The sequence below is a fragment of the Meleagris gallopavo genome, chromosome 6 (assembly GCF_905368555.1).
Source record: "Meleagris gallopavo chromosome 6, MGAL_WU_HG_1.1, whole genome shotgun sequence".
NCBI classification, from domain to species: Eukaryota; Metazoa; Chordata; class Aves; order Galliformes; family Phasianidae; genus Meleagris; species Meleagris gallopavo.
Genome location: NC_139409.1, coordinates 11,805,634 through 11,830,597, shown reverse-complemented (window position 1 = coordinate 11,830,597; position 24,964 = coordinate 11,805,634). Strand labels below are relative to the sequence as shown.

The window sequence follows — 24,964 nt, the reverse complement described above, 5'->3', positions numbered from 1 at the left end:
TTTTGCCTCTTCCTTTTAGTACTGATCCATTTTAAGAAAGGAGAAAGTCAAGCATCTTGAATTTCTGACCAACAAAAGGCTATCAAGACATACAATATACAGTCTCTGGAAGAGGAGTTCTCTTTGGATTCCTTCATCTTATCACACTGCCAAGGCCAGTCAGCATCACTACTAAATGAAATATTACTTTGTAAGAGTGCCATAAGATACTTATTGAGAGAGTAATGATTTGAGAACCTGTGAGGAAGTAGAGAGCTGTAGAAAAGCTTACTCCAACACACTAGCAGACCTCAGAAATCCCCAAGATTTTAAGGACCAAATTGCTTTACTCACCTGAAAATTCAGCCTCCCAGCCTTATTTCCTCCCTTCATTCTTGCCTCTACTGTGTCTCCATAATGACACAAAGTATGATGAGAGGGAAAGAGTGAAACTCCTCAAACTTTCCTACTCTTGGACTCTTAAACAGAGTTTTCCTTCGAAAAATAAATCTGTCCCAGCACCAAGAGATCAAAAAAGATGGAAAAATACAGTTAAGTTTTGAGTTGCACATAGTTTTTTGTTTTATTTTGTTCTTTTTCCACCAGAGACAATAGTCTGGATAGAATTAGAGAATGTAATAGAAGGCACATCTGAAGGAAAGAAAGGTCTCCTGAGACTACTCCAAGAAAGGTAATTTTTTTACTTCTGTCCAGAAGCATTACGTTTTCAGGAACCAGGGCCTGGGGAGTATTTAAAGCCTTTAAGCTAAATTGTTTTAGGTAGCCACTGAACAGTGGAGTGGAACAGAGAGAAGAATTAACATGAGTGACTTAGATTCCACATAAATCCAGTTGAGGAACAGTTTGGGCAGTGTGAGTTTTTTTTGTTTTGTTTTGTTTTGTTTGTTTCCTTCTTGATATCTAAGTAATTGTGCAGAATGTAGACAAACATAAATCATCAGTCCCAGTAAAGAGCAGCTGGAAGGAAATCAGTGTTTTATGGGAATTCCAATTTTATATGCTCATAATGAGTCACGGATTTAAAAGCTTTCTACTTTTGAGCTCCGCATCTTTAAGATCAAGGCAAATTCTCTCAGTGCTCCCAAGTAGTTCAGGAATCTATTGGTTCAGGCTTGTGGTAGTTCTAAGGTGGCTTAATTGCTGTTTACCATGGAACTACTATGAACGTTCACAAGCTCTTCTTAGTTTTGAGGTAATGTGACATTAAAAAAAAAATCTTCATTGAACAGATTTAACACTCCTGCCAGGCACAGGCTCAAAGTGTGCATGCAGACAGTTCCTGCAGTTCTACTGACGGGTATTAATTTGTTAAATTGACATAATTCTGGATGGATTCAGGGCAAAGGTCTCATATATTACAGCTACAGAAATGAGTCTCGTCTTTTTATTTGAAACTTTATTTCAGGAAGGCAAGGTTTGGAATGCAGTTACAGCAGCATTATCATTATTGCCATTCCTTTCCTTTTATTTTGAAACTGTTCCACCTTCACTTTTCTTGTGAACCAGCAAGGAAACATGTATTGACATCTCAAGAATATCATTCTTTACAGTGGGATGCAGTGGGTAGACAATACTGACATATTCTATTTCTCCCAAATACACAGTTCCTGTATCTCTTCAATCTTCCTTTAAGAAACAAACAAACAAACAATAATAACAATGACAATTCTTCTGAAATGTACAATTTGTAAATTTAATCACATATTTATCTGCAGTTTGTAGCTAAGTACCTCATACAAACCTCTTACATTTATAAAAGTTCAGAAAGATCTAGGCTTTGAAGCACTCTCTCCATGTGTTTCTAATGTCCTTTTATGACACTTATATTCAAGCATCTCAGCAAAATAGACACATTCAGTAACACATTTACCACCAAAAAGACATTTTTAAATAATTTTAAGTATTTTCTATAATTTTCAAGCATAAATACTGGCTGAGTGGAAAATGGCTTTAGAGCAGCTCTGAGGAGAAGGATTTAGGGGTGCCAGTTGATGAAGGTCTCAACACAAGCCAACAATGAATGCTTGCAGCCAGAAAGCCAATGGTATCCTGGGTTGTAACAAGAGGAACGTGGCCAACAGATCAAGGGTGGTGATTCTGTCCCTTGTACTCTGCTCTCATGAGACTCCACATGGAGTCTTGCATCCAGTTCTGGGGCTGGCAACATAAGTACACGGAGCTGTTGGAGCAGGTGCAGGTGAGGTTCCCAAAGATGAGGGCTGGAGCACCTCCCCTATGAGGACAGGCTGAGAGAGTTGGGGTTCTGCAGCCTGGAGAAGAGAAGGGGGGGACATTATAGTTGCCTTCCAGTATCTGAGGAGGGACTTCAGGGAAGCTGAGGATGGACTTTTTATAAGGACAAGTAGCAACAGGATGAGGGGAAATGCATTTAACGTGGAAGAGGATAGATTCAGACTAGATATTAGGAAGAAATTATGTACTGTGATGGAGATGAGACACTGGAACAGGTTGCCCAGAGACACTGTGGATGCTCCCTCCCTCAAAGTGTTCAAGGCCAGGCTGGATGGGGCTTTGAGCAACCTGGTCTAGTGTGAGCCGTTCCTGCTTATAGCAGGGGCATTGGAACTCAAACCATTCTATAATTCTATGATTCTATGATAATGCGTATTTTTCTCAAAGACTCCTTGAAAAGTCCCATTCATTTTTGAAATTGCATACATTTGTATCTGTATCTGAGTGGAAGCTGAGGCACTGATTTCAGTGTTGACAGGATCGTATCTCGTTTGCAGCAACTTCCTAGTTTGAAAATGATGTTAGATCATTTCCCTCTAATCCAGGTTGATTTTTACAAATAGAACAGTTTTCATAGATCATGCTTCTGCTTTGATAATTTATCTCTCTCTAATTAAGAACTCTGAATCATCTTTGTTATTTTGTATCAATGGTTCATTTTCCTCGGCCAGATGAAGATGAAATTGACTGTCTGCTGCTTTCCATTTTTACCTTCACATAGATGGTCTAACAAAAGGAAATGACATTTCCTTTTTTGTTCACCTTTATTCATTTGCATTGGTATTTCTGTACAAAGACTGCAACCTTTTTGTCCCCCTTGTTTCAATCATTGTAACATTACCATGTACAAATTTCTTACAAGTTTGCAGCAAGTTCTTGTTTAAACATCTTAGATTATTTATTTATTTTAATTTTCCCCTGAAGCACAGACTAGCACTGTTCTTGAAAAAATAAATATATATTTTAATAGATACTTTTGGCCTCATTAAACAATTACAAAATAAACCAGAAGGAGCTGGTTCCAACAATTATATGGGAGATAAACAGCTTTTAAAATGTGGCCTAATTAAATAATTACTCAATAGACCACAACAATTCTGCTCTGTCATGTAGCTAATGTGCAGTGTTCAAAAACTACCTAATTAAAGTAATTATACAATAGAGTTGATGGTTCAAAGTGAACCAATTCTTTTTTTGGGTACTTGATACCTAGACAAAAATGTTAAAGCAACATAATTGAGTAATTTCTATAAAGCAGCACACTGATTTATGAATCAGTAATACACTAGAGTCTTCTCCCACTTCTTTTACTGTTCAGCTTTTTAAACTGTGAATCTGTTGAAAGCATCACAGACTTTGGTGATTTCTGGGTGTAAAATGTGCGGTTATTTCAATGTTACACAAAAATCTGAGATGCCTCTTCATGTGTAACTATTGTAACTATTTCTTTCCCTGTTTGCTATACTCTCATTTAAAGGGAAATGTCAGAGACCTCCTTGTAAATGTTGACTTTTTGTATGACACCTATTTTATCCTACCCTATCAGCAGTATAAGTATACATTCTTGAAGTGCCAGTATAAGATACTGTCAACTGGATGATTTCAATCACTGATATAGTGCTTTCTAATATGAATGTATTTTATACCAATAAAACTGTTCTCAGCTTAGAATCATTTAATATTATAGTGCCTCTCTCCCTCTTCTTCCCCTCTACATTCCTCTGAATGAAAGAAAGCATCAGCAAAGGCACATTTCTGCCAATATCATTGTGCTTACACTAGCAATTTCATCAGGGTAGTTCTGTCAATCATATATAACAGTTTACCATCCCCTTTATCTACATGGCTGTTCCAGCAAAATTTTGTATTATGGAAAGTCTCATTAAAACAGCGAAGAGTCAGTGGGCTATAAAGTCATATAGAAACATTTGGAAAACAGTAACTTCCTATCTCTCTTCTGTTTAATTGTTTTGAACTTAAAAAGAAGTTGAACTTGATCTCAAATTTTGACCTGCATTTTCCCTGGCTAAGTTTGATTTATTTATTCACCTGAAATCTAGTACCTTTCCAGACAGCTCTCCTCTGTCTTCAGCTGTTTTTATTCTCTGGTTGCAGAGTTATGACTGGTGACCACTGAAGGAGAATCTGAAAGAAGAGGTGTATCTGAATAGTTTCAAGAAATTAGGATAAAGACTACTGGAAAGAGCCTAGAGAGATGGAGGAGCAAAAGGAATTTTTTGTTAAGTGCCTTAAAGAAGTTTAAACTTCCAGAACACCTTTTTATCGTTGTTGGGAGATATATCAGCTCTCATCTTGTCAGGTTTAAGGATGGTAGTCTTTTATTTAGGATCTTATACAAATCACTCGATATTTAATGTTAATCATCCAAGTGTAAATTTATCGTATTTATTTTTAGAACTATACTTAACCTTCTATGACTCCTTGCATTGGTAGCTGTAATTAAATGGCATTTGTTATTCACTGTGCTATTTCTGATGCATAATGAAGCTTGTAGCACATATCTATTCATATGTTAACCTAATTGACTCCACAACTTCATAGGCATAATACAAACTAGCAGGTCATTTAGCTATGACAGTGAAATCCCAACTATTCACTACAGTGTGACAGCATTAATGTCTGTAACAATGAAAGGCAACCTACCCAACACTACACAATCCACACAGCTGTTCAGAGGAGCTTTGGTCTGGAACAGTGCACAGAGCATGCTGAAAAGCCACTAGAGAGATGAAAGCCATAAACTTGTATCAGAACCAGGGTTATCGAAACACGAAATCTATTTTCAGGAATTTCTCTTGTTTGAGATTATCAACAGTGACAATATGACAAAAGAAATACTTTTGTTTCAGTCTGAAAAAAAAATCTACATTAGTTGATAATGCAAAGCTTATCCTTGCTTTTACAATAACAGCAACAGAGAAAATGAGTTGAAAAAATTCCACTGCAGATTTTAAAATGTTTATATTTCATAGACACAAAAAGATCATAATTATAACTTATTTTCCACAGAAAGATTTTATATTTTCTTTTTTTAAAATCCTCTATGCTGCAAGTATAGAAACAAACCAGATTTTCGACTAACGAGCAATGAACTTGCAATTTCTTAAAACTTAGCTTTTTCTTCCTTAACCATATCAATCATTAAAAAACTTTTATAATAGCAGATCCAGATTTCTTTGACACACATGATGAAACTCACATACATTCCTGGGAAAACACATTTGATTGTTTGATACTCTATTCTGTGGAAAAAAAAAAAAAATCCTAGTACATACTCTTTGATAGTGAAAAGGGAGGGTTGTATAAAATGTAGTGCCAGGACCTACATTTGAGGTATGCAAAGATACACTGATTTTCTTCAGCTTCTAAAATACAAGTAGAGTATATCTTTTCTTTGTGAAAATAAGTCCCATGCTATAATTTTCTAGATTTGCATTTGGAAGCATATTACTCTACCTTCTTCTATCATTTAAGATCACTCCTGAAATAGTTTCTCTCGTCTAATCTTTAGTGATTAGTGATGTGGAAAAAAATTAGAGAGGTTGTGGGGAGAGGGAAAATGACAATTTTTTTTTTTTTTTTTTTAATTTAAGTGCTATTTAATAAAATGGGATGCTGAGGATAAAATATAACAAATTTAAATAAGATACTTGCAGTTTCCATTCCATTTTTTCTTTTTTAACAAAGGTATAAATGGGCTCATGGAGGGATAACTCAAATGAGGATGAGTTCGTTATTGACAATTACCCGTGACAGTCCAAATACAGTCTTTGCCTGAGAGAGTTTCTACGTTACTGATTAGATAAGATGGGGAAAAGTGTGTCAGAGAAAGTCTTACTTGCTCTAGTTTTTAGGCTGAGGTTTCACATAGTTCAAGATGATATAAGTGCTGCACTTCCTCCCATCCTGCACATGTTTCCTTCCTTGTCTCTCTAGCCAGCTGGCCCAGGAAACTAATTGAAAACCAAGTGTTGTCAGCCAAGCCAGCTTCCTGATCTCATCACATAAGAAAAGTTGCTTAATTTTTGACTATAATCATCTGCTACTGATGGATTGAAGGTGGTTCATGATGTCCTACCAACTTATGGTCAACCTTAGTATCTCAGGTTTAATGCTATATTTCAAGACTGTTCCTTTCTCATCAGTATCTTCCGATGGGGGAAATGTTGGAAGGCAGTGGTGCAGGATAGACTGATGGTTTTGTGGTAACTGCCCACAGTCTAAATGGTAATCTTTTCCTCCACAGGATGAGTTATCTCACTTCTCTCCCAGGGTAACAGACAATTTGAAAAGTACTCTGCTAGCCTCCAAGCTGGTAATCATACAAAGACATGGCCCTTCTGTCAGTATTTAGAAGTAATCCCCTGCGTGGATCTGTAATTCTTCTGACACTTCTCAGCATTTGTTTTGTCTTAAACTTTACTGTAGGTGGCTATGTTTCTATCAACAACTGTTCTACAATGACATGTAAAATATTTTACTCGAAAAGTGCTGTTAAATTAACTCTTAATTTTATTAACTCATCAACTCAATCTCTGGTAAGATAACAACAAGATAAATGCTCTTTCTATGTGCATGTGTGCAGCTGTGTACCCTTTCCCACTTTGCAAGTCTTATCTGACTTCAAGACGAAGACACAGAAAATATAGCATGGTGAAATATTTTCAGGGCATGTGGTACTGTCTATGCTATGTTTCAAAAGGTTCAAGTGCCATGCATATTTTCTGCTGCATTGATTCATCGCTATACTCCAGTGAGAATGGCAGTAGTGTCCTGAATCAACAAGAGCACTTATTCATGTTACCTTTAAGATTGTCATTATTCCCACTGAAGTCAATAAGGACACAAGGGTTAACTGTTTAAGTTTAAACAGATGTCTCAGGGCTTTTTGACTTGAGAACAAAAATCATCTCTATTAGTATATATAGGGACTGTTGAATAAAACTGGGTTACTGTTTTCTGGATCCCTTGAAAAGTAGATTCTCAAAGAATGGCTTTGGAGGAATATTAGAATTATCTGAAGTTGCAGTAGTACTAAACAAGTAGTTACAATCAAGGGAAGGAGGAAAAAAATCCAAAAGACACAAAAATATTTAATATCAAAGATTTTTAAAAATTTAAATTTATCTTGAAATGCTGAATTGCTTCATGTTGTTTTACCACAATCATGAGAAAGCATTTTTCTTCTTAAATGACAGTATCATTTTAAAGAAAGAAAAGAGGATTCAAACAAAATTAAGTAATTCATAGTTGAAAACCATATTTCATCTTGGAATTCAATTTTTTCTTTCTTTTGACCTGACATTTAAAATTGAATCTATATTTTGTGTTACATAGATCAGCTTCAGAGTCTTAGTACCTTGACTACCAGAAATAGTACATCTGTGGAGTATTTCTTTTTCAACTGACCAACTGATCTACTGAACTAAAAATATAGTATTCTTCCACTTCCTCTTTATAAGTGATGGAGAGGGGAAGAGAAAACAGCTTTTGGTGGATTAGATGCATTGTGAAGGTTTTAACCAGTGTTCTTCTTCTTTTTTTTTTTTTTTAATTATTATAATTTCATTTCAGTATGCATTGGGAAGCTGCATTATCTTAAATCTTCCAGACTCTCCAGACTCTCCAGCTCTCTTTTACCATGCCAGTTGCTTACCTGGGATGCACTTTACATGAGTGGAACAGATGAAACAATTCAGTGATTGCCTGTCTTTGTTTTTATTCTTATATTTGTTAATATTATCTTTGTTTAAGCAGTTCAGCAAGCAGTCACCTTTGGCCCTCTTCCTGTTTCAGTGTCTTAAGATTCTGCATAGTGGATCTAGCATATTAACAAGTTAGAATAATAATTTACACCCATTTGTCACACAGACAAGATGAATGCACAAGGCTCAGAACATTAGGTAGTCAACTTCTCACTGTGTTCAATAGCTCTGTGTTCCAGTTTCAATTGTTTTTCACACAACGAGGTACCATCATGCAACAAAGAGAAACATATCACCTTTCAGTAAAACACCTCTCAAAAACTGCGATCATGCTTTTCTTCACATAGTCAAGATAATCTGTTGTGGCGGAATACGACATCAAGGTGCTGGAATTTTGGAAATTTGATATTAAGACACAAGCAATAAATTATCTCACAAGGACATGGAAATTCTATAGGATAGGGAAAAAAGAATAGAACTGTGAATAGACTTTTGATTTTCCTTATGAAAAAAATTGTCAGTTTCATTTCTTCTCCTCTGCCCTCGATGGGTGCAGTCAGCACTATCAGGAATGTAAGAAAAAATCCTGGACACACTGAACTAAACGACAGAAATGTCACTGTGTTTTACAGGTCATGATTTCACATGGAAGAACCAATACGAGTATTTTAGAACTATTGGAAAGAACATGAATGTCCTTTATTTGGAAATATAACCTAATATAATATATTCATTAGACATTACCCGTCCTTCAGTAATCAAAATTGAAGTTTTAGAGTAGTCACTCATTACAATTGTAAATACTCATCACCACAAATATTCAAATACTAAATCACTGCAAAACTCCGCACATAAAATAACATCACCCTCCTTGTTCAGTATTAACTCCCTGTTACTTTGGCTTTATCTTCAAGTAAAATAACTATAGTACTAAATGCTGTTGGAAGACCTTCATCTACAGCAGTTACCCCATGCCTCTGGAGTTTCTTGTTGAAAAACAGATTACTCTAAATACCTCTCATACTTTAACCACTTTTGTCCCATGGGGGAATAAAAAAAAATAGACAAGAACCAAGAATATCTTTATTTACATAGTTTTGTAGCTGCTTGTATGTATTCATACAAACTGTAGTAGCGACTTAATGAAGAACATAATGAGATAGTTTTTTAAAAGATTATTCTATGAAATGTAGTCAAATACGATTTTGAATAATTATTCTATGAAGCTGAACAATCAGTCACAGACAGACTATGATGGATGAATGATTCAATCACTTTCAAGTTCTTTGACTTCTTTATCTCTCTATTTGAAAAACTAAACAGTGGAGTTATGATTCAGTTTGCTTTGAGTATACATATGCAACTTATGCAATAATAGTCAAACTTAAGTTTTACAAGGTGTGGAAAGCATTTGTCTTTGGTTCTGAGAGGTCCAGAATGAAAGAATATACATGGCTTAAAATGTAAACATAAATGCTTTATCATTAATGAAAGAGTGATCAAGTGGTCTTAGACTGGGCATTATTCTGGCAGTATTGGTTTTGTTATTGCTGATATTTTTACAATGTTCATTGAAGAAAAGTATGCCTGCAGATTTTACCCATGCTGGAGATATTTAAATGCATTGAGATTCAGTACAGTCAGCTCTGCAGCTAAAAATAATGAATGCAGACTATGTTTCTGAATGAAAGACTGTGTTCACTTTCACTTGTTTTGTAATTACTTTTGTGTTTTTTTTTCTTTTCTTTGGTTGGTTGTTGTTGTTGTGGTGTTGATGACTTCGAGTTTGGTTGGCTCTTTTTTTTTTTTAGTTACTGTTTCCTAGGATAGTTAAATGAGCATGACATTCTTCTCTGACATGATGCTTAAGGTGGATAATAAATCAAAAGGATGCCAATAAATAGTAGAGGTAAGAATATCAAATTACTATTTTTTTTTTTCTTGAAACAAACTGATATGTCAAGTGCCAAACACATTTATCAAAAATGAAACAGCTCCAATAAGAACACCTAAATACAGTTTTAAGAGCTAAAAGCTATCTGGAAGTTTAACCAATCTCCTAGGATACAAATTATTGACCTTAAGGACTTTCATATGATAAACATTTAGATAATTATTCAAAGCGGGGTATTTCTGACAGGAAAAAGTGGGAAAGACATACTTGCAAATTTGTAGTGATTTGAAAGACACTATTTTGGATTCTCAGTAGGAGACAAATCTTGGTCTGAAAGAGACAGAACCACAACCTACAGTATTTCCTATTTTGCTCTGAGCAAGATAACTATTAGGCTCTTGGTGCATGGTTTATCCTTTTTTCTCTTCCCTGTCTCTTTCCAGGCTCTGCTTTTCTTTGGAAATGCTATTACTGTGGGAAGTTCCCATTTCCACAACATGGAATTTCACAAGGAAGGAAATTTATCATTAAAAAATACCCAATTATTTTTGCTATTATTGCTCAAGAAATAAGCTCCTTAAGTACCACTGAGTGAGGTTTCCAAGTTCTCTATATTAATGAAAAACAGCTGTACCTCCTGGGAACTGTAAAAAGAATTCCTCAGAAGAGAAAGAACAGCCTTAAGGTGTTGCAGCTAGTAATTGTAGTTCTGGGGCTGGTGATAATAGTCATAAAAGTATATATTTTTTAAAAGTTCACGTGGACATTTCTTTATTGCTAAGTAAGGTCCTTAAGTCATCCACAAAGGAAAACAAAAGAACGCTACATTTTTTAGGTCGCCACTAGATTGTGAGTGATTAACTAACAATAGAAAAAAGCATTAAGTGCTTACTGAGCATTTCTGAATTACAAACAAATCTATAAAAAAATCTGAAATTTAAATGCTTTTTTTTGATCTTTTGCAAGCAGAAAAGGGAGTGAAATAAATCAAATGCATTATTCACCACAAAATATTCTCCCAAGTCCTCCTTTTCCCTTTATCTAGCAAACTACAGAACCAACCATTGCTTTCTGGGGATTTCATTAGTATGTGGAAGGCATATTGTAAAAAAATCTTTCTTGTCCACTAGGGAAGCATTATCTTTTACTGACAATCTGTGAATGCTACTGATAAACGACCTTTTACTTTTACAAAATATTAATGTCTTCATCTCAGGAAAGAATTTCAAATCTAAATCACACATGAAAATTGAATATCATTTTTCTTTGCACTCTGGATCTGAATGCTTCATAATGTCTGTATAATTCTCTGCTTTACATGCACCTTGTGCCATATTATAAGATAACTGGAAGTTATTATGTTTCATAAGGCTATTGTAGTATTTTTGTCATGTGGAATGAAAACTGTAGACTTCATATAAGTAATTATATATGTAAATTTTTTCTTTTTTTCTGAAAGACAGACATGAATTGTGAACAATGGGAATTAATATCTACAGCTACTATTTAAATATGCTCTGTAGCTCTACACAGCCCTCTCAAAAATCCATTAATATAAGGGTTCTGAAAAAGATCATTACTCCCTGAGTACATGGAAACTTTTTATTCTGTAAGGTTCCCTTCAGCTTACAAGCATGTCTCAGCCAGGATCCAAGACAATAGTGGCTTGCTCAGCTTAGATGCTTAGGTATCTTACTGTTCTCCCAGTTCTAAAATAAGAGTCCAAAAGCGTCTGTCTCTGAGGAATAGCCACAGTCAGGTCAAGAGCTTGTGGGTTAAAATCAAGGATCAGTCCAGCAAAGGGCATCTAGTGGTTGGGGTCTGCTACAGGCCACCTGATCAGAGGGAACCTGTTGACAAGGCCTTCTTGCTTCAACTGCAGGAGGTGTTGTGCTCATGGGCTCTTTTCCTGATGGAGGATTTCAACCACCCAGATATCTGCTGGGATAGTGGCATGGCAGGCGGCAGACAATCCAGGAGATTCCTGGAGTCTGCCGAGGACAACTTCCTGGTCCAGGTAATAGATGGACCAACCTGAGGTGAAGCTTTACTAGACCTGCTGCTCACTAATGCAGAGGAGAGCCTTTGAGAGGTTAAGATTGGAGGCAGCCTGGGCTGCATTGACCATACCTTGGTGGAATTTGAGATCTTGAAGAATGAGGGCCTGGCAAAAAGAGCTAGGACCCTGTGCTTCAGGAGAGCAAAATTCTGGCTGCTCAAGGAAATGCTGAGCGGGATCCCCTGGGAAACTGTCCTTAAGGGCAGTTAATGAGTACAGAACAGAGCTGGCAGCTCTTTAAGGATGCCCTTCTTAGAGCACAAAGGCTCTCCATCCCCCAGCAGAAGTCGAGCAAGGGAGGAAGGCGACTGTCGTGGCTGTGCGAGGACCTGCAGCTTAAACTGAGAGAAAAAAAGGGAAATGTACAGGAAGTGGAAGCAGGGTTGCGCAGCCTGGGAGGAATACAGGGCTGTCGTCCTTGTGTGTAAAGATAGGATTAGGAAAGTCAAGGTGCAGATGGAGCTGAACTTGGCGAGGGATGTGAAAGATAACAAGAAGGGGTTCTATAGGTACATAGGCAGGAGGAGACAGGCCAAGGAGAGTGTTCCACCTCTGATGAAAAGTAACCGGGAGCTGGCTTTGTCAGACATAGAAAAAGCTGAGGTACTCAGTGAGTGCTTTGCTTCAGTCTTCATGGGTGGTCAGGCTTCCCACGTCTGCCAGGACCATGAGCCTCTAGGTGAGGGGGTGGTGAGTGGTTTCTGTCCCACTGTAACGGTAGAACAGTCCAAGTCCTCCTCATGAAATTGAATGTGTATAAGTCCATGGGGCCGGATCCATCCTAGGGTTCTGAAAGAGATGGCTGATGTGATTGCAGAGCAGGTCTCCATCATATCTGAAAAATCATGGCTGGTGAAGTCCCCAGTGACTGGAAAAAGGAAAACATTACTCCCATTTTTAAGAAAGGGAGAAAGTAAGACCTGGGGAACTACAAGCTGGTGAGCTTCACCTCTGTGCCTGGGAAGAACATGGAGCAGATCCTCCTAGAAGCTACGGTAAGGCACATACGAGATAAAGAAGTGATTCAAGACAGCTAGCACAGCTTCACCAAGGGCAGATAGTACCTGATCAATCTGATGGCCTTCTATGATAGAGTGGCAGCTACAGTTGATGGGGGAAGGATGGATGGACGGATGTCATCTACTTGGGCTTCTGCAAAGCCTTTGACATGGTCCCTCAGCACATTCTTCTCTCTAAATTGGAGAGGCGTGGATTTGAAGGATGGATTGTTCAGTGGATTATGACTTGATTGTCTAGACGAAGCCAAAGGGTTGTGATCAATGGTTCTGTGTCAGGGTGGAGGCTGGTCAGAAGCAGTGTCCCTCAGGGGTCGGTCTTGGGACCAGTGCTCTTCAACATCTTCATCAATGACATAGAGATGGCATCGAATGCACCCTCAGCAAGTTTGCGGATGACACCAAGCTGAGCAGTGCAGTCGATACACTGGAAGGAAGGGAAGCCATCCAGAGGGACCTATACAGGGTGGAGATGTGGGTCCATGGGCTTGTTTAGCTTGGAGAAGAGAAGGCTCAGGGAGACCTCATTGCAGCCTTCCAGTACTTGAAGGGGGCATGTAAACAGGAGGGGAAACAGCTGCTTACAAAGGTGGATAGTAATAGGACAAGGGGGAATGGTTTTAAATTGAGACAGGGGATGTTTAGTTTAAATATTAGGAGGAAGTTTTTCATTCAGAGGGTGGTAATGCACTGGAACAGGTTGCCCAAGGAGGCTGTGGATGCCCCATCCCTGGAGTTATTCAAGACCAGGCTGGATGTGGCTCTGGGCAGCCTAGTCTGGTGGTTGGTGACTAGCACATAACTGGGAGGTTGAAACTAGATGATCATTGTGGTCCTTTTCAACCCATGCCATTCTATGATTCTATGAAAGAAAAACAAAGTGAGCATTGAAGTCTCCTTTATGTTATGTAAGGACGAATTGCTTATATCACTTCATTGATGACTTCACAGTGCTTACATCTTTTCAGGAAAGGAGATACTGAATTCCCACACTACACTTCATCCTCTGCGAATGGTACTACATTGTCAAGTATGTACACTTCTCTGTCATAAGGCATCATATCACCCTGGAGGTGATAAGCAGTGAAAAAAAAATTTAAAAAAGAGAGAAGTGGTCTCAAAGTGCAGGTCCAAAGTTTAAAGCCTTACGTTGGTTCTTGAATAACACGATTAAGCTTGATCTCAATTTTTTATTGCTGACCACAGGGAAAAAGAAACAAAACAAAAATAGAAATTATAAAAACAGATCAGGCTGTATAAAAAAAAAAAAAAAAGAAAAAAAAAGGAAGTTACATTACACGTACTTGAGAAATAACACATTCATTTGGCTTAGTGAGTTGGTTGGCCTATCTGAGTTAAATTTTTCTTGCAGAATTCCTTATATCCTTCACTTCTGACATCAAACGTAGCTTTTTCTTCCTCCCTATAGCTATACTGGTTTGATGTTACTGAGTAGTTCAGAAAGCACAAATTTCCATTAAAAAATCTCAATGAGTTATTAATATTATCAATAAGCATTTTTACTATTCAGGTTGAATTATTTTTCTTAGGACTCAGTAGGTATGCCTTAGCTCACAAGCCAAGGGCTAATTCTTAACTTCTTACATAATTATTTGCAAGAATAATTTTGTCATACCAGAAGGCACAATCCCAGTCCTTCCCCCTTTACCACCAACCTCAGAAAGGTGCTGCTGCCTTTGATTCAGATCTAAGGCTCACTGAGCCAGTTTGGCTTGCTAAGCAACTACAGGGAAAAAAAAAAAAAAAGAAAAAAAAAAAAAAAACATTGTTGACATGACTTTGATTTGATTTAGTTAGGTCCTGTAAAAAAGGCACATACTAGAACTTCATCCTGTGATTCAGTTCCACCAATATATATACAGGAATTCAAGAACATGCACAAGATTCAGCAAAAGCTTTCTTTCACGAAGCATGCAATTTGTAAGAACTGAGTAAAATACAGAAATGTGAACACCAGCTAAGACAGAATGAAAATAGAGGGCTTACAATGGACTTATGTTTCTTTTACTCCCTCCCTTTGAAGATGCTAGATCACTACTGGTTAACAGACCCTGTTTTCAGAGATTTTAAAATTTCTATATGTGCCCATGTCTAAAGCATTGCACAGGTCAGAATGGAATCTCATGCAGAAGGATCTAATATTGCCTGGTTTAAATGCTGTTATAATGCTGTGTCTTGAGAATTCAGAAGCTAAAAGAAAGAACAGTGATTTTAAGAATTTACAATTAGCAGCATTGCCAAAACCTAACAGTGGGGGATTTTTTTTTGTTTGTTTGTTTTTTAAAGTATTAATATTAACATGCCTACAGTAACACTGTAGTATGGGGATTTTAGGCTAGCTTCATTTTAAAGGAATAAATAATGAATTAAAGTGTCAAATCATTTTGTGGAAACATCCTGTAATGCAAATGTCTCTTAAAAGGAAAAAGAAATAACATGGGAAATCTGTCCCTGGTGTTTCCTTGGGAAGTGCATCAAAACTTATGATAGACTCCTTCCCTCATTTTATCCATGAAAACTTGTGCTTTTTCTAGGCTGCAATGCACTTTCTACTAAGGGCTCTAATTTGACAATGGCAATAAAGATACTAAAGATACTAATGGTGAAGTTTTTTTCCAAAGGTAGCAAAATGGACTTTTCCATTTTCCAGTCACTTACACAGTCCATGATGTAGCAAAAATTGATGATGTCCAAGAGTGAACAGAAGTGATGAGATGCCAATGGGTGTCTTTCTTAACTGTCTGATTTCTAACAAAGATCAGAAAAGATCACTGAGGGCCTTAAAATCTAAAAAGGACAAGATAAAAAAATGTCAGTGTTTTGCTACCTGAGCTCCTAGTTATTTCTCTCCCCAAATCCTAAAGTGCTATATTAGGATTCACTGGATCTACACATGAAGTATAAAAGCGCACAAGCATTTTTTGCTTCATGCCTCAGTCTGACTAATGAATGAAATAGCATTTTTTACAGAGATTTTAAAGTTATATTCAGTGTGGTTTTGTTTTGTGTTTGTTTGCTTATGTTCTCTTTAGCCTTTTATTAGTTCACAGCTCTCTCTTGTACCTGGTGTCAGGAGACAAAAAGAGCTAAAATACTAGCCTAATATTACCTCTTTTTCACAAATCTCACAAACAAATAGTTTAGACTTCAATGATATTGAGCAATTCTTGTCACTTCCCACTTCCCAGAATGTTAGGCATATAAAAGACAGCTATGATAAAGGAGAGAAGTTTGGATGAACCTTAAATGACAGTCACTCATGAAATGGAAAATATAAACTTGTAGTGTCTAAGACCCTCACTTTTTTTCAGTGTGAATAATGGAACTTGTAGCTTTTCCACCACTTGTTGAAAATATTTTAGCTAAAGACAAGGAAGGATTGAATTTAACATCCTTTGAACTGCTGTAGATCACAAGTTATGCTACTGAAATCAATTCATTTCCTCTACTTACAGATGCTAAATGAGAACCTAACTCAATATCCAACACAAAATTCACTTAGAGGAAAAAAAAAAAAAAAACCTCCATAAAATGCATTACTCTTCGCTATATTATAGAATAAATATGTCTTTAGAGTTCTATGAATTTATTACTCTGTGTATTAGGTCCACAAATCTTCACAGATAAGGATTTACATGACTGACACTTCCCAAGGATCTGTGAAAAGTCTTATTTGGAGCGTGTGGGTCATTCAGATAAAAGATTCATTACAAACTTAGCGCCACAGTTTCATGGTTTTTCATGGGATTTCCACATCATAATACAATCTCCATTGTAGGAAAACTGAACAATTTGATTAGGCTAACTGGAGGAGTTGAAAAGATAAAACATTTTCAATAGCTATTCAATATTTAGTAAAAGTGAATAAAAACACAGACAACATTTGTATACTAATCTTGCCACATGAGTCAGTCCTTTCATCTACAGCAAAGTACATTCTTCTACATAAAAACAGGATAAGAAGAAATTACTAAGCTGTCCAATACGATATGTTGTTGAGAATTCCCGCTAGGTTATAAAAAGCTTAGTAAACTTAAGCACATTCTGATCTCTATTTTTCTCCAATAATAGACAAAATTATTGCTTCAGTTGAAATTTTCTGTCTGCTTGAATGGTATGTATATCATTAATAAGATAAATTGCATTCAGTCATAAGAACACATGCACTGATCATGTGTTTTACATGATTCACCAAAGGGCAAGTAGTATCAGCTGGTGCCCAGAAGCTAGCTTTTTTCACATGTGATTCTAATTAAGAGCAACGAGTGCAATGATTTCACAAATAACTCCCCAGTTTCAGAAAATGCAGAATAAGATCATAAATTTGATTAATAATCTGTGCTAAGTTGTCATTTACTGCATGGTTCCATTTCTCAGTCTCTGAAGACTATTTTATAATTGAGAGTCATCTGACAGCTGCAATCTGCATTACAATGTTGTTTTCACACATGAGACAACACTGATTACTAAAGTACATCCAACAGAGTGTTAAAAGAGCAAACTCAATATAGCTCCAGATATTCAAGCCCTTTACATCACACTCATGCTCTTGTCTTTACCTCAGAGTCAGACAAATGTGCTTCATACTTGCATATCCTAATAACTTCTTCCAAGGTCTTTCAACATTATTTTTATTTGATGTTGCATCTTCAGCAATATGTGAACATATTATATTGATGAATTTGTAATGAGTATTTGATACTCAGTGAGCTTTAAATCAATGACAATTGGCAACTGACATGAGATAGAGCTCAAGACTGATTTCTCACTTTACATGGCTGATTGAGTAGATCAAAATGTTCCCATCAAAGGACAGCAGGCTTCTTTCACAGATTTACCAAACCAGTACAGAATTCTAACACATAATTTGCTTGCAAATTGCACTATTGGATTAAGCTACAGTTAGGTAGGCTTAGGGCAACCCAAATAGAAACACTTGTTGTTCTAAAAACAGTATTAGAATCAAGCTTCAGCTCAATAAGTCAAGGCTGTGGGAGTACATAATAACAGCTCCTAATAATGTTTTGACTTGAGAAGTTTTACCAGAGCAGTTAATATATAATAGTATGCAACCAGAAGCAAGAAGCCATGATCTGGAGTTACAGCAAAAGCCATATATATGGTATACTAGGCTTAAAGAGAGGAAAGCAACAGTATTTTTCTTCAAAATTCAGACAAGTACAAGGAGAACTGTAATATTTCTGCTAATCAGCAAATATTAAAAAACATTTCCATTTTCTCACACTACTAGGACACCTATACAAGCTTTGTGACTTCAGGGGAGCAAAAAGGCTATAAAATTAATTGCTAATAATTCCTATTTTCTGTTCTTGGAACAGGTTCTGAGAATGTGGTGACAGCTGTCAGATCCTTCTGATCACACTGAGATCTAGTCTTTTTCTTGGTCCATAATATGCTTATCCACAGTGTCATTGTAGACTCTGATATAGGAGCATAGCATACAGAAATTTGTTACACCTGCTCTGATACTTCAAGTAAATTGAGAATTTCTGTGATCACCTATGGTACTGAAAGAAGTCAAAGTGTCAGCAGAAGACATACAATACATCAAAATAACACAGATATTAAGTGACAAAAAAGATTTTAGAAGTCCATTTTGGAAATGTCAAAACTGAACAAGGATTATCGCTATTTATTGAAATGGAGTATGGCAAAGTTCTGTAAGACCAAATTGGAACAATCAGCAGAAAAAGGGGATGTTTCAAGCAGAAATGTGGCAAGAGTACAGTAATACAGCATTAAAGTCAATATTTCCTTGCAGCAAATATCAGCATAAACAAAATTAAGATTTTACTTGATGAAGAATAACAGACATCAATACAGACTGCTAGCCATTCTCATGAAGGTTGTGAAATATATTAGAACATCTAGTCAATAAGGGCAGGACCTATTTGATAAGATGTGGATAACTACACTGGCAATGCCTAGGAAGACCTCAAATACTTATTTTATTACAAGTTAGTATATTCATTAAGGGCTCTCCAAACAATACTATGAATTTTGTCCTTGCAAGTGCTATTTCTTTCCTAAAAGTATAAAACAAGCTGAGTGACTAAATAATCTATAGATTTCCGTGGTTAAATAAAATGAATCCCATCTTGATATCGTAATGGTGCAATTATTAAATGCTGTGTGTACTCAGCGATACTTCATATCAGTGCAATATTTAAATGAACTGGCAATATCACTGCTATTTTCACAGTATGATGTTTTGGCTTTGATTTTTATTGTAATTTGGTTGTTTCATAAAAGTTCCTTAAAATGAAGCTAAATGACTGCTTGAATTTACCCCCCAAATAGCAGTATCTTCTAGAAGTATAATACATACTTTTATTGTATCATGCATGTGGAAACACACATATGCTTATTTATATCTAAAAGTTTTATTAATCTCATTTAATTCCTAATTGTAGAGGAAGAATGAATGTCAGAATTTGAGAGATCAGAGACTATGCTTTTTGGCAGCTGAATGATGAAAGATGAATGATTATTTAGTTAACATTCACCTGAAGACAGAGCTGAAATGCCAGACTTTACTATGAAGTAGCTGAGATAAAAGATCACACTCATATACTGAGATCAGGAAGAAATGCAGAGCAAAACAACTGCAGTTAAACTGTATTTTAAACTTCTGCAGCAAAACAACAATGCCTATAGAATAAGAATACTTATTTGATAGCTTGATTGTTATAGTTTTTTGCCTATAAAGATGTGCAGTACATGTGATTTGATTGTGTATATTATGATTTTTTTTTACTTGGATCTGAACAAAAAAAAGAATAAAAAAGCACAGATCACAGCAAAATTTAAACATCTTCTGCAGCAATGGTTAAAGACAGGCTGAGAAAGTACTTACAAGCTGCTCTGTGCCACAATGCCTATGAAAAGGTAAACAAGGCATAAAAAATGTAAATGAAGAAACAAGATGATATTTATCCAGGTAGAATTTGTCTTGAAGGAGAAAAGAGACAGACTGAAGGGAGCAAGTTATAATTATGCCTTTCTTTTTATACGGATATGGATGTGCCATTTCACTGTTTCATGGGAATCTGCTTTGGGGCTGTATGTGTATTCAGATGAAAGAAGGAGATACAATTGAGAAAGGCTAAGGAATTCCCTTTTTGGTGAACTTCCCTGCTGAACCCAATCACTGCTTTCAGAGATCTGTGCCTCCAGGCACTTGGTTACTTATAAAATTTGCTGTAAACTGAGAGGAAAAAGACATACCCATACTCCCTGTCCAAAGCAAACAAACAAAAAAACTTCATGATAATTCTGTGTTTGAGTGAAACCAAGGGAGTTATTTAATGCTGTATTACCACAATGATTTAATTTTGTTTTTGAACTTATAAAAGACCTAATTGTTCTAATAAAAATTTAAAGGCACTCACCTACTAAAAAGATTGTCTCACAACATGATAGTTAGTGTTTCCACGTGACTAATTTAATGGCAATGACCTTAAAAGGGCCTGAATTGTCAAGCTCTCTCCGCTGCAACTTGGGCTAGAGCTGCTCCAATGGGAATTGCTTCTCCTGTGAAACCAAAAGATTGTGTCTGCCAAATTCAAGCAGGACAGCTCATTTGAAAACTATGTCTAGCAGTTACTGCATCAGTTTGAATGAACAGATCCTCTTTTCTCAAGTTGTTTTACTGCTGTTCTTCCAGTGTTTGTTTTCTGTTGCCATTCATACTGCTGTGTAATTATTTAAAGTATAGGTGACCTCAATTACTGTTGATTTGATATTTATTCTCTTGCTTGTCATCTGACCCAATAACCAGAGAAGTCAGAGCCCCATTGTGTTGAAGCTGCAGGAGCTGGATGTCAGTCCACACACTGAAATACAAACGATGACTAAGCCCAAGTGCACACAAGCAGCTGCACACTAATTCTTTCCAGTCTTCCCTCCTCTGAAGACAAGGAGTTTTCTCATGATAAAAAGCAGCCCAAATTGAAGAATATGTTCCCACCCCAGAATTCTTCATGTCAAAAGAGCACTGCAGTTCCTCAAATTCATATCTATATATATATATATAAGGCCTGAATTCCCATACTTAAACTTTTTGCATTCAGTTTTCCTGTGGAGAGGGTAAATTTCTCTTTCTGAATGTATTTAGCTTCAGCCTTAGAAGTGTATGAGTCATCCAAGAAACATCCTTGATTCCTGTGCAGAGGAACCTTGATCTCCCCATGCAGATCAGTACAACCAGATCCTGACTGGGGCAATTCACATGCTCTCTGCAGCTGAGAAAAACAAACACAGTCAGTCAGATGACAGTATTGCATCAGATTTCATCTACTGTGCAAAGGTGTTTAATTCAAATAAGTAGAAGATCCTGTGATACAGAATACAGTAAAGCCTGTCAAACGTTGTATTCTTATCTCCTTAAAAGGCCTTATAGGTAATATCTTTTATTTAGCACTGCCACCTCTTCAATTTTTCATTTCAATCTCAAAGCAAATGTGCTGACTGAGATTCTTCTAATGGGCTAATGCATAATAGTCAAATCCATTTTGGGGGCAGCTGAAACTTCTTTTAGGATTGCACTGACAATAAAATCATGTAATAGCCTGTCCTGGGAAACTTCTAGCCTAAGTCTATAACTTCAGACCTTCTTTGTTCCAGTTGACAAATTTGCTAATCTATCAGTGGCTGAGACTGTGGTGCCCTTAAAGGCAGACCTCTCCAGTGCCTGCTTTCCCAGTACATGAGGCATTCTGCATGGGGTCACATGAAGCTGGCCTTCACTGATACATGGTGCAGTGTGATGTGAGAGGACTTGCCACGCTAATATGCAGTTTGGTAATATGTAGGTAATGTACCTGTGAGCTTGGGACTCAAATGGATGGAAGTTTTTGGTAACTCTCTCCCTTAGAAATTCCTTTTTATGTGTCAGGTGATACACAAAGGCGTAATTCAGTATTTTGCAGCAGTTTTGCAAATTGCAGACTCAGCTGCAAGGGAGGTATGCAAATGGGAAACTGAAGTGTGTAAGAATTTATGAGTGAGCTCTGAGAACAATGGTGAGGGTTAATAACACATTATCTTCCAGTTTCCTTCAGCATCCAGAAGTGAAGAAGGCTGAGAACTGACTCCCCTTTTCAGATATCTTACTCTAGTTCTTGGATCTGATTGCCTCACAGGGGGCTGCTCTCCATGAGATTTTATTACCACGAATAGCATAGTGTTAACAAGCCTTGATATGAGTTATATACCTAGCAGTGCATTTCGAGGGTTTTAAAAGAAAGATGATGCTTTGCTTTCTTTGTATTTTATTCTGCTGGGCTTTAAATATTTAAGTTGCTCTGAAATTAATGCCTCCCATTTATTTCTGTGAAAACTACAACATATACAAAGAGTACAATAACACAGTTTGGTAGAGCAAATTCTCAGCTACAAAACACTATTGTTTTTTAACATAGTCACCACCATTAGCTATGCATTTTTGCTCTTTAAAACGTACATCAGCGGAGGTGACAAACCGCCAGTGTCACCATTGCTGAAACGTACCATCCACCGCCCCACTTGCTGACATTCACTGTTTGTTTTCCATAAATGTTCACCATGCATCAATAAATGCGAGTGCAATTTTTTCCTCATACAGGAGTTCAATCCCACACCATTGCTTCATAGAATCGTAGAATCACCAAGGTTGGAGAAGAACTCCAAGACCATCCAGTTCATCTGGATGCCATCTATTAGATGGTAAAAAAAAAATGTAACAGACTATTGCAACCTACATTCACTTCTGACTTTGTGGGCTAACATAGCAACACAGGAGATTCTGCTATCAGAGCAGCCTTCGTAGATACATGCACACACATATATATATACAACTTTTTTTATCTGACTGCTGTTATTGGGAAAATTCTGCTTCAGATTTTCTATTATTTTCTATGTTATTTGTTAAAATACAATAAAGAAAAGAGACCTGGATGTTGCTTTACCAGCTTGCAAAGCACTGACTGACAGTTCTGACCACTCAATCCTTAAGGTCAGTCAAGTATCGCCACACTGACTCATAAGATTCAAAGCATACTTTGAGTCCTTTGGGAATTTCTTTCTGTACTCAAGACTCAGAGAACTACGTGCCTGAAAATTTCAATCACAAAAGCTGTATAAATTTCACTATTTACTATTTGCCAAATAGTGTTAATGTAATCCACTGCATATGGGTGATTTTAAGTCAGCCATCAGCAATTGTAATCAAACAACATTGAGAAAGATGGCTCAGTTGTGACAAAGAAGTTTCTACATGTCATAATACTGCAGGAACTGAAAGTAGAATGTGTGTTAAAACAAACTACAGACCTATTTCTTTCTTCTTCTTTCTTACAATGAAAAGAAAAAGAAAAAGAAAAAAAAGGAGTAGCAATCTCAGATATAATGACTTCTTGGCACTTGCATGAGCCTCCTACTGAAGTAAGTTTTTCACTTCAGACTTGCCAAGTAGGCCACAGCAGCTACCCAGGCACCTTTTTATAGGCAAGAATAATGCAATATGCACTGCACAGGTCTACTCCAATGCTTTGAGCATCCTCATCACTACAACCACTACAAGTAGCAGAAAGTTACTTGTGACAGCTAAATAAAGGAGTAAGCTAAAACACTCTACTATTACATGTTTTCCACCAAGCAATCTCTTCAAGTGATGTGAGTCCTTGCTTTTTCTGGGTAGAGATACTTATCAATATGCATGTGAGAAGATAGCAAGCAGGGTGAAAACGCTGGGTCCTCAAGTGAACTCAAGCACGTGTTTCTAATGTACGGCTCTTTCCCATAGAGAAGCAAGATAAAATATGAGTGAGGATTTCTGTTCCTAAAAGCAGGAAATACTCTAGACTCTTCTTTCATTTTTGAAGTTTACCTGTGGTGAACTGTAATTGCTATATCCTTACAGGAGGAGACAGATCTCTGCCCATTTAGAAGGAGATACCACACTTTCCAAGATAAAATAGAATGGCTTTCTCTGGACTTGCTCTCTCGTCTCCAGGGTCTGCGGTACCTGAAGGCTAGCCTTAGCAACAAAGACTGAAGCAAAGAAGGTATTCAGTAACTCTGCCTTCTCTGTATCCTTCATCACCAGAGCACCCACCCCTTTCAGCAGCATTCTACATTTTCCCTACTGTTTCTTTTACTACTGATATGTTTGAAGAAGCCTTTCTTCTTGTCCATGACATTCCAGATTTAATTCTAAATGGGCCTTAGCCATCCTCATTACATTCCTGCATATTCTGACAATAAAGCAGAGATAATAGTAAGTCTTCAGCCCAAGGCCTTAGAGTCATCTGCTGCTATATTAGTAAAAAATTCATACCAGACTATTTGTATAAAGAAACTGAATGAACAAACTACATTATCTCAAAACCCAAGGCAGGGTAATATGTAATTTATGTACATATGTAAATTATGTACATCCCCTGGAAAGCCTCAACATCCTTGCTCAGCAGTCCGCATCTGATTGGTAAAAAGAACATCTGAGGAGGGTGGGTTTGTTTTTGCCTGATGAGTGTTTGTAAACATTCCTGAAGTTCTGACCTGACACTGAGTTCTCCAGACAGTGAAAGATCTGACTATGACTTTGTACACTTTCAGGTGAACCATATTCTAAATTCACTTATGTTTTCTTGATTTACCCACGTGGGTTTTAACCTACATTTTTTTAATAATGCTGAAATACTGAATGTGATATTGCTTTTCTTTTCAATATTGCAGTCTCTAAATATAAATTTCCTTATATTATTTGAGTATGTAACATTTATGCAGCTTCAGTGGTCTATACAGCTAAACATTTTATTCTTCGTAATGTTTTATCAAGCCAAACAAAGAAAAAAAAAAGTCTTTCTCCTTTTAAACCTAAGTATACATGAAAAACACAACACTGATCCTTAGATCATCTTAAAGATAGTTTCTTTTCATTTGAGTTACAAAGATAAACAATTTTAAATGCCATATTGAGACTGGTGGGAATCAG

The 24,964-nt window shown here is 36.7% G+C and overlaps 1 long non-coding RNA gene across 2 annotated transcripts; it reads right to left on the bottom strand.

The window, feature by feature from the left end:
- Positions 1-367: 367 nt before the first annotated feature.
- On the bottom strand, positions 368-20,494 carry LOC146544078 (uncharacterized). 2 transcript variants are annotated; one of them, XR_014884162.1, is made up of 5 exons: positions 20,382-20,494; positions 15,628-15,756; positions 4,918-4,993; positions 4,303-4,398; positions 368-2,270 (listed from the first exon to the last, which is right to left on the bottom strand). It is a non-coding gene; the product is annotated as an uncharacterized LOC146544078 (long non-coding RNA). The 2 variants fall into 2 exon arrangements; XR_014884161.1 differs by having other exon boundaries at positions 4,317-4,398.
- Positions 20,495-24,964: the final 4,470 nt, after the last annotated feature.